The sequence below is a fragment of the Humulus lupulus genome, chromosome 2, assembly GCF_963169125.1.
Source record: "Humulus lupulus chromosome 2, drHumLupu1.1, whole genome shotgun sequence".
Classification (NCBI taxonomy): domain Eukaryota; kingdom Viridiplantae; phylum Streptophyta; class Magnoliopsida; order Rosales; family Cannabaceae; genus Humulus; species Humulus lupulus.
Genome location: NC_084794.1, coordinates 15,109,556 through 15,123,651, shown reverse-complemented (window position 1 = coordinate 15,123,651; position 14,096 = coordinate 15,109,556).

Sequence of the window (14,096 nt, the reverse complement as noted above, 5' to 3'; positions counted from 1 at the left end):
TTGCTATTTATTATAACATCTACTCGCATGACCGAACTTAGCATAGCACTTTGTTTTTATCTTACAAAATCGAAAATTTTTGAAAAATAATCTAAGTGTCGTAGTATGCTTTCCCTTATTTTGCTCATGTGTTTACATATGCTTGTTGATATGCTTTGCTTGCTTAGTACCTTATGTGCCCCCCAAGTGATTAAGGAGCTTAAGATCCTCGGTCACTTGCCATGACCAAGACCTATTCGAACATTACTGCTCGCGAATTTATAAAAATGATTATATAGCAGAACAACACACGTAATTAGCAAATACTTGTAATAAATACAATAATTGGCAAGAATAACTGGCTGTGCATAGTGTTAGAGAATATATATTATTGCTCAATGGAAATATGGAAAAACCAATTACAACTCTATGCAACAATACAATGGACAAGATAATATTTATTAAATAAGTATTACAACTTAATTGCTCAAAATACAAGTAAATAAAAAGATGTAGAAGAAGAAGATTACAAACTCAATACTATAACAATACAAGTAAATAAGAAGAACACAAGAATGAAAAACACAAAAAAACTCTCACACAACCAAAGTGTAGAGTAGTGGGGATCACCAACTTGAACAAGGTTCAAGACCTTTGTCCAAAAGCATATTTCCCCCTATTCTCTAAGCACTAAGGGATCTCTCTAGGAAATAGCTCTCTGGAATTATCAAGCCTTTTGGTGTATTTTTCAGCCAAGTGCTTTGTGGATGAAAAAATGGTGTGTCTTACAAGTGAGCATTAGGCTCCTATTTATAGAGTTTAGAGACACCCTTTGAATTTCAAATTCCACCAACCCCCATGGCTGTTACCAATGATAAATTGGGTGTTTTATGGAATTAAAATAGAGATTTGGGAGTTACTTGGCTGTTGGAAACGTTCAAAATTGGATAAAAACCGACTTAGTATGAATTGTCAGCCACTAGCGCCGCGGCGCTTGTTTCAAGCGCCGCGGCCCTGGTCAGTTTCAGCAACCAATTTTTTAAGTTTTTACCAAAACGTTCCAATTTATTCCCACTTGATTTTGTAACTTCCATACACAATATGGGAGTTAAAATCACATCTCTATCAGCCATTTCTTATATGGCTTTAAGAAATTCATCTCAATATTGTGTAACAACAAATCTACACAATAATGAGTGATATTTAGGAGTTACAAATTTGTGATGAATTTGTAACACCAAATATGTTACATGTTTGGATATTTCACATATATCCAAATAATGTAACTCTCTATTATATGTTACAATATGTGACACTCTATATCACATTTATTTAATCTAAAACATTATATTATAAAATAATATAATATTACATTATATTATAAAATAATATAACATTCCCCCACTAGATTAAATAGTCATCTATTGTAACACTTATTTAATCAATCAAAACATTATATTAAAATATAATACATAGTTCCTTTTATTTCTCGTAATAAATGGACAAAATCATGTCTGTACGCGTGATCAAGAATTGATCTTACACTTGTAAGCGACCAGTCATAAAATTGACCAGCCCTTATTCGTAAACTTGTAAAAAGTGAAATTAATACAAGCCAGTTCTTTAAAAAGAACTGTTTATTGATAATACTTGCGCAGGTGTTCTTCATTCCAATAGCGAGGAATGACATCTCCATTCAAGCGAGTAAGTTTATATGTGCCTGGCTGAAGGACTTCCTCAATCTGATACAGACCCTCCCAGTTAGGTCCAAGCACTATGGCAGTTTGATCACGAGTGTTGAGAAAAACTTGTCTACTTACTAAATCTCCCATGTTAAACTTTCTTTCTCGTACTTTAGAGTTAAAATATCGAGCCACCTTTTGCTGATAAGCTGCCACTCAAAGTTGAGCTTGCTCGCGTCTTTCACCAACCAAGTCCAAAGACTCCATCAATAACTGATCATTAGTACTTTGATCGTCTGCCAACCTTCTATGCGATGGTGGGTCTAACTCGACAGGCAACATGGCTTCATATCCATAAGCCAGGGAAAATGGAGTATGTCATGTTGCTGTTTGATGGGATGTTCTATACGACCAAAGGACTTCTGGTAGTTCCTCTGGCCATGCCCTATTTTCTTCTTCAAGCCTTTCCTTCAGGGTGTCCTTCAGGGTCTTGTTGACAGCTTCAACCTGTCCGTTTGCTTGCGGATGAGCTACCGATGAAAAACTTTTGATAATCCCATATGTCTCGCAAAAATCAGTGAAAAGATCATTGTCGAATTGTGTGCCATTATCTGAGACAATTTTTCTTGGTAATCCATATCGACACATGATGTTCTTGACCACAAAGTCTAAAACCTTCTTGGTCGTTATTGCCGCAAGTGGCTCAGCCTTAGCCCACTTCGTAAAATAATCAACAGCAACCACTACATATTTGACATTTCCTTTTCTCGTGGGTAAAGACCCGATCATATCAATCCCCCATACTATGAATGGCCACTGGCTTTACATCTGTATGAGCTCATTTGGGGCTGCTCGAGGTATTTTGGAGAATCTTTGACACCTGTCACATTTTCGAACAAAACCCATAGAGTCCTCATTCATGGTTGGCCAGAAGTATCCTTGCATTAGGATCTTTTTTGACAAACTCTGCCCCCCAGCATGATCCCTGCAGAAACCTTCATGGACTTCTTGCATCAGTTCATTGGCCTTTTCTGTAGAAACACATCTTAACACCGGCATCGAGTACCCTCTTCTATAGAAAATTCCGTCAACTAGAATGAACCTAGCTGACTGTCTCTGGAGGGTCCTTGCTTTGTTTCTTTCCACTAGCAACACTCCTTGCTCAAGGTATCTAATGAAAGGTTTCATCCATGTGTCTGTCGCTTGGATCAAGGTGTCAGCATTCTTCGCACTTGCTAACTTGGCCAAGGCATCGACATTTGAGTTCTGATCGCGAGGTACTTGCTGGAGGGTATACTTTTCGAATTGTCCTAATAAGTCCTTTGATTTGTTTAAATAAGCAACCATCTTGAGACCTCGGGCTTGGTACTCTGCAATAATTTGATTAACCACCAGCTGGGAGTCACTGTAGATCTCAAGTGACTTTATATCCATGTCCTTGGCTAATCTTAATCCTGCGAGTAGAGCTTTATTTTCAGCTTCGTTATTGGACGCTGTAAAGTCGAATCTGATTGCACAATGGAATCAATGTCCTTCGGGTGTGACCAAGATCAAACCTGCTCCAGCATTGTGCCCGTTGGAAGAGCCATCTACGAACAATTTCCACAAAGGAGTTTGACTTTGGAATCCAGGTTCCTCCACTGGTCCAACATTCTAGATTCCAGTGAATTTTGCGACAAAGTCCGCTAGAGCCTGTCCTTTCACAGCTACTCGTGGAGAATAAGAAATATCGAACTGCCAAGTTTGACTACCCACTTTAATAATCGACCAGCGACTTCTGGTTTCTGCAGGACTTGTCATAATGGCTCGTCGGTGAGTACCACGATGGGGTGAAAGTATGGTCGCAACTTTCTGGAGGCCAAAATCAAGCAATAGGCTAATTTCTCAATGGGTGGACATCGCAACTCTGCTCTTACCAACCTCTTGCTTATATAGTACAAAGCCTTTTGGACATGGTCCTCCTCTCTAATCAAAACTGCACTAGCAGCATACTCTGTGACTGTCAAATAAATGAACAAAGTTTCATTTTTAACCGGTTTGGACAAGATCGGTGGTTATGACATATGAGACTTTAGTGCCTGAAAAAGCCTGTTCGCACTCTTCTGTCCATTCGAACTTCTTGTTGCCCCTGAGTAGGTTGAAAAATGGAACGCACTTGTCCGTTGATTTGGAGATGAATCTACTCAAAGAGGCAATCCTCCCGGTCAGGCTTTGAAAATCTTTAATCTTGGTAGGTGACTGCATCTCGATCAGGGTCTTGATCTTTTCAGGATTAGCATCGATTCCTCACGAGTTTAGCATCATCTGATATTTGTTCAAGATGTTGAAGCATTCCTGCAGGTCCTCGATGTGCTTTTCTACCTTCTTCGACTTGACCAGCATGTCATCGACATATACTTCCATGTTAACATCGACCAGTTCTTTGAACATATGATTGACCAATCGCTGGTAAGTCGCACTAGCATTTTTCAAATCGAAAGGCACTACTTTGTAATAGTAAAGCCATGTATCTATTCAAAAGCTAGTGTGATCCTCATCAGGTGGATGCATACTGATTTGATTATACCCAGAGTATACGTCCATAAATGATAAAATCTCATGCCTGATGTAGCATCGACTAGCTGGTCGATCCTAGGGAGTGGGAAACAATCCTTCGGGCAGGCTTTATTAAGGTCTGTGAAATCCATGCACATCCTCCACTTGCCATTCGGCTTGGGAACCAGTACAGGATTAAAGACCCAAGATGGATAAAACGCTACCCTGATGAACCTGTTCTCTTTTAGCTTATCGGCTTCATCTTTTAACGCCTTTGATTTGTCTTTGTCAAGCAGCCTCCTTTTTTGTTGCACTGGTGGAAAATTTGTGTCTATATTTAAGACATGGCTGATAACTGCTGGGTCAATCCCAACCATATCTTTATGCGACCAGGCAAACACCTCCTGGTTCTCCTTCAAAAATTCCACCAATTTTTTCTTAGTTGTTGTCTCTAAGTTTTTACCAACTTTCAAAACACTGGTCGGATCTGCCTCTTCTAGTTGGACCTCCTCGAGGTCCTCCACGGGTCCCACATTTTCTTCAAAATCCCCAAAGTGAGGATCTAAGTCTCTATCCTCACTTTGGGAACACCTTATTTGGTGACCTGTTCACCTAATTGGGCTTGTACCTCATTTGCCAACATCAACCTTTTCCCAACATTTTCCCCTGATCCGCCTCTTTTTTCCTTGGTAATCGAGGAATTATAACATTCCTACATATCACCCTGGTTCCCAACACGCATCCTACTCCTGCGTCAGTTAGAAACTTCATAGCTAAGTACTAGACCGAGGTCACGGCTCGCAGGTCGACTAGAATAGGTCTTCCAATCACATCATTATACGCTGAAGGACAATCGACTACTATGAAAGTAGCGAGTAATGTCCTATTCACAGATGCCACTCCTGCTGTGACTGGGAGTCTGATCGACCCAGTTGGTGCGAGCCCTTCACTGGAAAAACCATAAATGGTTTGGTTGCATGGCTCCAAATCTTGCACTGATAACTTCATCCTCTCCAGTGAAGATTTGTACAGAATGTTGACTGAGCTTCCTATATCCACCAATACTCGCTTGACCATCATATTAGCGATCTAGACATCTACGACCAGAGGATCTGAATGGGGAAATCGAACATGCTCAGCATCAAACTCAGAGAAAGTTATTGGCTCTTCCACTGTTTGAGCTTTTTTAGGAGTTCGCTCCTCTACGTTCAGCATTTCAATGTCCTAGTCGTGACGTAAGGTTTGGGCATACCTTTCCCTTGCATTCCCACTATCACTTGCCAGGTGTGGGCCACTACAAATGGTCAACAATGTTCCAGCGACTGGAGCTGGCTGTAAAGGGGTTGAGAATTGGCGTACAGGTGCCTGCTCGTTGCCTCCTTGAGCCTCTCGCTGAGAACCTCCAGCCTCTTGCACATACCTCCTCAGGTGTCCTTGTCTAATAAGGGACTCAATCTCATCCTTGAGCTGGTTGCACTCGTTGATGTCATGACCATATTCTTTATGAAAACAACAAAACTTGGTTGTACCTCTCTTGGAGATATCTTTCCTGATTGGGGCTGGTCGCCTGAAGAGAGCAGTTGTGTGAGTGGCTTGATACACTTCTTCTCTACTATTGACTAGGGTCGTATAATTGGTGAACCTCAGCTCATATCTGTTACTTTTAGGGCGCTTATTCTCAGATGTTGATGGCTCGTGGTTTGCCCTTTTTCCTCTGTTTTTCCCATTATTTTTGCCATTGCTGTGGGGTTTCCCAGACCCACTGGTGGCTTTGGTGGGATCTTCTTTCAGACCTTGGTCGTTTGCGGGTGACTTCCCTTCGTTGGCGATGGCCTCCTCAAGCTTGATGTACCTATCTGCTCGGTCCAGAAATTCTTGGGTATTTTTTACCCCATTCTTCCGCAAACTATTCCAGAGGAATGAATGGCAGTAAGAGTCATCATCTTTCCTTCATCGCCAACCGTCTTAGCCCCAGCAGCGGCTCACATGAAACATTGGACATACCTGACATACCCCTTCAAAATTTCTCCCTCTTTCTGATGTATCTCGACCAACTGATTGGCCTCGGTAGGATGCACTCGACCAGCATAAAATTTTCCGTAAAATTCCTTCACGAACTTTTCCCAAGACACTATGCTGGTTGGAGGGAATTTGAAAAACCAATCCTGAGCAATCTCAGACAAGGTGGCTGGAAAGATTCTGCACTAAGCGTCGTCTGACACCTTTTGGATGTCCATCTGTATCTCGAATTTGTTCACGTGAGATACAGGGTCTTCTAATCCAGTGAAGTTGGGTAAGACTGGCATCTTAAATTTTCTTGGAGTTTCGGCCATCGCAATTCTTTGTACAAATAGAGTACCTCTTCTCCGGTCAAATTCGATGTGGGATGTCCGACTCCCCACTAATTGCTGGACGGCCTAGTTCAAAGCATCGAGTTGGACCTGCACAGCGTACGGTACTATTGGAGCGACTGGTGCTGGAGGTGCATACTCATCGTGTCTTTCTCTTCTATCATTGAGAACATCCCTAAAATCCTCATCCCTACACCTTTGTTCGCTCGCGCCCAATCGATCAAATATGTTAGGCTGTCTAGGCTGCCCCCCAGCATTCTGGCTTGTCGGTCGGTTCTCTCTTGGTGGAGGGTTCTGTTCTCCACCCCTCTCTCCTTGCTACCGACCAGCGTTTCCTCTGCCAGAATCCGCCTCACTATAGTCATGGCCATCCCTAAATTGTGACCGACTACGGTGCGACCTGCTATTCACACTATTCCCCCTCCTCTTGTTGGCATGTCTTGACCGACAGGTGGAGGCCTGTGTTGGTTGGTGGGTCCTTGGGCATTATTATGTCGAGGAGGGCCTCTGACCGTAGAGCCTGATTCAAACTGCCTTCTACTTGCAGAAGGACGTTGTCCCCTGCTCAGTGGATTTGGCTCTTTTGCAGTCTGGCATCTAGGACTTCGAGGAGGTTGCCTAGCCTTATTCTGCCTTTGCTGCTAAGGATTATCTCGACCAGCGTGAGAGGGGGGTTGCTGCTCAGGATCCTGAAACGCCCTATCCTGTTGAGCCGAAGGGGGTTGCTCCAATCTCTGAGGGTTTGTCGGTTGAGGCGGAGTATGGTGATGTTGAGGATGATCTGCATGTGGACCTTGCTGCGGTGGCATATTAAGTGGTTGATCTGTTTATGAAGTCGATGCAGGTTGTCCTCGGGCCAACTAAATGGCTGCCTTCAGAGCGGCATTAGTGTCCTTCTGTCGGTGATCCATGTCGGCTTGCCGTTCATTCAACTCTTGGCGTTGCCTATCAATCTCTCTTTGCTGCAACACCATCATTTCAGCCACATTTTCTTTATTAGCCCCCATATTGGCTAATTCCTCTTATAACACAATCAGAGTTGTCCTCAAAGTCTTAGAGTCCATTTCCTCCTCCAATTGCACTTATGGCTCATCCTCAGTCACATTTTGCGGAGGAGGCTGGGTTGGTGCAGTACCAGAGGTTTGTCCAGTCTTTCTTGTTGTTTCCGCCATTTGATCTTCTTGGAGGTCTTGAGCTCAGCTCTCAATGAAAGCACCAAAATGTTGAACCTTGATTTGGTCAACAATACGGAGTCAAGTAAAATGACGAAAGCTAGATGAATTCAAGAATAAAAAGATAAATGACACCAAAGTTTTATAGTGGTTCGACCCCAAAGATGGTAATAACTTACGTCCACTTAGTGTTCTTATTAATGTACAATCCCAAAAACTGTGATCAATGAACCAGGGTTCACGAGTTTCACAAGCTTAGAGATGAATACAAATTTGGCGGATATAAACACTATAATTCTCTCTCAAAATTCTCCTCCCAAAGAAAGAAAAAAGAAGTCCCTTCTCTTGAGCCCATTGAGTCTTATTTATAGGCTCAAGAAGTTCTACTTGGGCCGATGGGCCTTTATTACAATTAATACAAGCGTATCTCAATAAGAATAGAAATCACAATTATTACATAAATGCGATATTACATATCCATAGTGAATATCTAAGATGCTGTGACCAGACTGGTTGCCCACAAAATATGTCGCCTGCTGAGTGAATTCTCTTCTAGTCGATGGTCGAACAGTTCGTGCTCACCTAAACGGTCACGTGCATCCCATGTGTATGTTAATTTTTCTACGTCATTAGGTAAATATTTTTTGGGTATACAGAGTCCATATCTAGACTACATATATCTTGTATGTATGATTTCTAATAATTCAGAACCCTTATCGACACCATTTTTTTCTTAGACTCGTTGGTGTGCTTTCCCTTAATGCAATCCACACCAGTTTCAAAGTTAGTAGAATCCATGGTATTAAGTTCCCATTTGTTTCCTAACATCTTAATCCTTACTAACAACTTAATCCTATCAATGGAGATATGTCCCAATCTCTGGTGCCATAATGTAGAGGAATCCCCATTCATAACATATCTCTTAATGTCAGTTTGGACATGCAATGCATAACATTGTGAGTGGTATTCTTTTGTAGATTAATGTACTAAAGACCATCAGGTATTGTACCATTCCCAACACATTCAGATTCATATAATATATTAAAATGTTTGTCTGAAAATCTAAAGGTGTTGTACCCTAAAAATTAGCATGGATTCAACCACTCAGCTAGGGGTACAATTGGCAAATAAGCACGTGGAAAATGTAGGTGAGTATAACATCTAGCTAATGATCATATGAGCAGCTCGAGTTAGGACTCGACAGTATGACATGTAGAAAATTTTCAGACTGCCTCACAGGTTAATGATTCAGTTCGAGACATGTAATGGCCAGATCGCCTTTAGGGTGCTCTGAACTTAATCTGAACTAAAGTTCATACACTCTTTAATCTTCAGTTCGATAAAGATATTCAACACGTGGAAACCTGCTCATGACGCACAATGAAGGATCCCGAAAGACTTGGAGGCTCTTTATACGCTCGTTAATTCTCAGGTTGTATTGCACATTTATTAAGCAAGATAACAGGAGTAATTCCCACAGGAAATCGTATCCTATGTAAGTAGGAATTATCTTGATTAAATGCTTACCATATTTATGCACACGGTTACCCAAACCTGTCCAGGAAATTCCACTATAAATACCAGGGATAATGGATAGGGAAAGGGACTGCTTTGTGTAATACATAAACTCTACAAAAATTATGAGAGAGTAATAACATTGTCTCATGGACTAGGTGGATTTTAACCATTGAAACACGTAAAATTGCGAGTGTGAGAAGTTTTTTACATAATTCATTACGGCTTAGAAAAGAACGGTAATAACTTTCCTATTGGATTTCTTAATCTACTATTGGCGAAAAACCACGTCAACAGTTTGGTGCTTTCGTTGAGAGGTCATTAGTGCTTAATCCTTTACAAGTTTCATTCAACATTCATCATGGTGGTTACTCAATCAATGCACGACAAAAAAATGGAGCAGCATGGTGGGCAAGAGGCGCATTATACGGTCGTCCCCACTGAAAAGGCCCAGACGTTCAGCAACACCCTGGAAAGTAACAGGTGGGCCAAGACATTGCTGAGAGTTTAGGGTCACTCCCACCAAATCCTAATCCAGGATATCTAACAGCCATCGATATGGAGAATGCCCAATTAAGGAGCCATCTCGCTCGGGCTAACAGGCAGATCGGGGAGGTCCTAGCTCGGTTACCCCCTCTTACAACTGATGCTAACTTCAGAAATAGGCAAAGTGGGTCCCATAGGAATAACCGACCCAATCCCAGTCGTTCTGTCAGAATCGCAACTCTGAGCTCTGTACCTTCAGAGCGAAATCAACGAAGTGTTAAGCCTACTAATCATCACAGGTTCCATCATTCTCAAGTTAGTCAATCAGTCAGAACTGCGACTCCCAGCTCCATGCCTTCCTCACAAATTCCAAGAAATATTCATAACAACCCAACAAGGCGAGCTAGGAAAAATTCATGAAGACAAAATGCCCTAGCGAATCCACCTGTGCTGCGATCAGAACCACAGACACATAGAACTCGGGAGATCAGTCCGACCTGATGGGACGAGGATAGCCTCGCCGATAAAACATTTGCCATCACCGGTTAGACATCATACACCATTGTGCCCACACAGAGACGCTCTAGTTCATGGAAGTAGTAGGAGAAATCCTCCCCCGTCAGTGGACACTTACATCCCACGAGCACGTGTCGATAATCCAAGTCCTCGATCTTAGCTGGGAGTTGTAAGTTTCACATTATATTAATTTTTATGCACTTAATTATACTCATAAAATATAATAAATTACATAATATAAATAACATTATGTAAATTGTATTTAACCATAAAAGTACAAATATGGAATATATATCATGCATTTAAACCCTAAAATCATACATATAATATCTCAAAATTAATTATACTAATAATAAATATTGCATGAATTAAAACATAAATAAACATACAAAATTAGTACAATCCACTACATTTATATGTATGATAAAAATAAAGGGGAAATTACATTTTATATGTGTGAAAAAAAAAAAAATGGAATGAGAAAAGAATAAGTACAAAAAAAGAAAAAAAAAAAAGAAATGATGAATGAAAAAAAAAATAGATGAATAAATAAAAATGAAAAGAAGAAGAAGAAGAAGAAAAATAATGGAAAAATGAAAAGAAAAAAATATGAATGAAAAAATTGGTAGAAAAAAATGAAAAAAAAAAAAGAAAAAATGGAAGAAGAAAAAAAGAAAGAAAATAAGCTCATATGTGTGAAAAAAGAAAAAAAAATGAAAGGAGAAAATAATAAATGCAAAAATGAAAAAAAAAAACTGAACAAAATATGAACAAAAAAATACAAAACAATACAAATGAAAGAAAAAAATAGATAAATTATAAAAATGAAAAGAAGAAGAAGAATAATAATGGGAAAATGGAAAGAAAAAAAAGGATGAAGGAAAAATTGGTAGAAAAAAAAAAAGAAAAAAAGGAAAAAATGGAAGAAAAAATAATAAAAAAATGAAGGCAAAAATTAAAAAAATAAAATAACACTACCTTCAAAATCAAGAAAACATAACTATGATAAAAAAAAAATGTGGTATTTTCATATTTTAGTTAGTTACTAATTGTGTTTCCTATCGTTTAATTTTTTCTTTAATAAATTTTCTCATACAAATTAAGCAAAATATAATTCTCATATTTTTTGCACATTGATGGTATAAAAGCCATATTTTTTAAAAATTCCCAAAAATAAATGCAATAATTCCATAAATAATTAAATGGCATAATTAATTTAAAATTAATACTTAATAAGGGGATAAATCAATTACATAATATTTTGTAAATTAATAAAGGGAAATTTGAGTATTTATGCATAATGTAGGTGCATATATATAAAAAAATATCATTCTTTAACATCATTCCAAAATAATGCTAGTATTTGTTTGGTTTCCAAAAATATCCTTATCATTTTTTTAGCCTCCATCCGTCTTCTCTCTCGGGTCACCTTTATTCTTTGGACACCACCCATCCATCCCTTATCAATTAAGATACTAATTTATGCATTTCGAATAGGTCTGTGCATGATTTTTTTTGGTTTTTTTTTGTAATTTTTTCACAATTTTTTAGATTTGAAACGTAAATATTTGCAGAAAACTCGATAGATCTCGATGTACCTCGATGCCCGGCTCAATGGGCCCTTAAAAATCATGATTTTCAAGAAAAAAATCATCTGCCTCAATAGGCTTCGATAGACCTCGATATGCCTCGATGCAAATAATTGCAATTAATAAAAAGTGCTAACTTTTCACTCGGGTGTCCGTTTATGGTGATTTTTTTTAAATTTCGGTATTTTTTTGAGATCTATATGTCTGGGATGTGTACACACACATTTGGGAAGTTGAAAGTTTGAAAACATACCCAACTTTGAAAATATAAGGGTATTATTTTGAAATTTGGTGTGTTTTCAAGCTTTCAACTTCCCAAATGTGTGTGTACACATATTCGATGTGTAGATCTCAAGAAAATACCCAAATTCAAAAAAAAAATTCACCTCAAACGAGCACCCCAGTGAAAAATTATGCACTTTCTATGAATTGCATCGAGGTATATCGAGGTTTATCGAGGTGGTATCGAGGCATATGGTATTTTACATGAAAATCATGATTGTTAAGATATAACTCGATAGAACTCGATGTACCTCGATGCCCAGCTCGATAGGCCCTTAAAAATCATGATTTTCAAGAAAAAAACAATCTGCCTCGATAGGCCTCGATAGGTCTCGATGCAAATTAATGCAATTGATAGAAATTGCATAACTTTTCACTCGGGTGTCCGTTTAAGGTGATTTTTTTTTTTTTTTTGAATTTGGATATTTTCTTAAGATCTACACGTTTAGGTATGTAAACACACATTTGGGAAGTTGAAATTTTGAAAACACACCAAAGTTAAAAAACAATACCCTTATATATATATATTTTTTAATGCATATAATTTTTCTTTTATTTTTACATCTTTTTCCCAATAAATTTATAATTTTTTTAATTTCTTTTCATATACCTACAAATTTTTTAAGTTGAGTACAATTATTTATTAAGGGAAATTTGGGTATTTATACATATTGTAGGTGCATATTTGTAGGTACATATTTTCAAAGTTTCATATATGGACTTACAATATGTATAAATACCCAAATTTCCCTTAATAAATAATTGTACTCAAACTTAAAAATTATGTAGGTATATGAAAAGAAATTAAAAAAAATTATAAATTTATTGGGAAAAAGATGTAAAAATAAAAGAAAAAATTATATCCATTCAAAAAAAAAAAAAATCATAGTAGCACCCTTATTAATAGCCTTCAACTATAATTGAACTAACTACATATATAGTCATAAATATAGGCTCTTCACAAACCACAAATTACATTCAATGGCGTTAAAGGTATCTTTCGCAAATAAATTCGACTCGCAAGCCACCTGTATTAATTTGATGTGTTAAACACGATGAGCCATCTTTATTTGATGTGTTGAATAGTAAATACAATGTTTTCCTTGTTGGAACAGACGTAACCTAATTATGCAAATAAAATATTCATTTTATATATTTTCTACCTACTTTTTTCTTGGAGGGAAGACATCCCAACGAATTTTTGTCATCTCCTTGAATACTTGCACCATATAAATTGTATTAAAGATTAAATAATTATCTTTTCATGTATGATGTATGTCTATAAAATAAAAACAATATAAACGTGCATGCTTGATATCGTACCTAATTATTTCTAAATTTAAAACAAAAAATATACACACATATACCTATATTAGATAAAAGCAAATTCGTTTGGTTAGTTTTATTTATAAAATTTATCAATTATATTTATTAAATTTATATTATTATCATATAAAATAATAAAATAAACATATTAAGTAAAAAATTAAATCAAAACATTGTTTATGATTTTTTTTAAATATAGAAATATAATATGATAACATTTTTAAACATAAATAATAGTATTTTTTAATAAAAATTAAGATTATGTATTATATATTATTATAATAATTTTTTATAATATTTAAATTTATATTAATATAACTATTAAATATCTAGTCTATAAAATATTATTATAATAATAATATTTTATAATATTTAAATTCATATTAATATAATTAGTAAAAAAATTAAGATTATATATTATTATCATAATAATATTTTATAACATTTAAATTTTAATTTATATTAATATTAATATAATTATTAAATATCGCTTCTTATATTAAATATTATTACAATAATAATATTTTATAACATTTAAATTTGAATTTATATTAATATAATTATTATATATGTAGTCTTATATTAAATATTATAATAATAATGATATATTTTATAATATTTGAATTTATATTAATATAATTAATAAATATATATTCTTAGTTA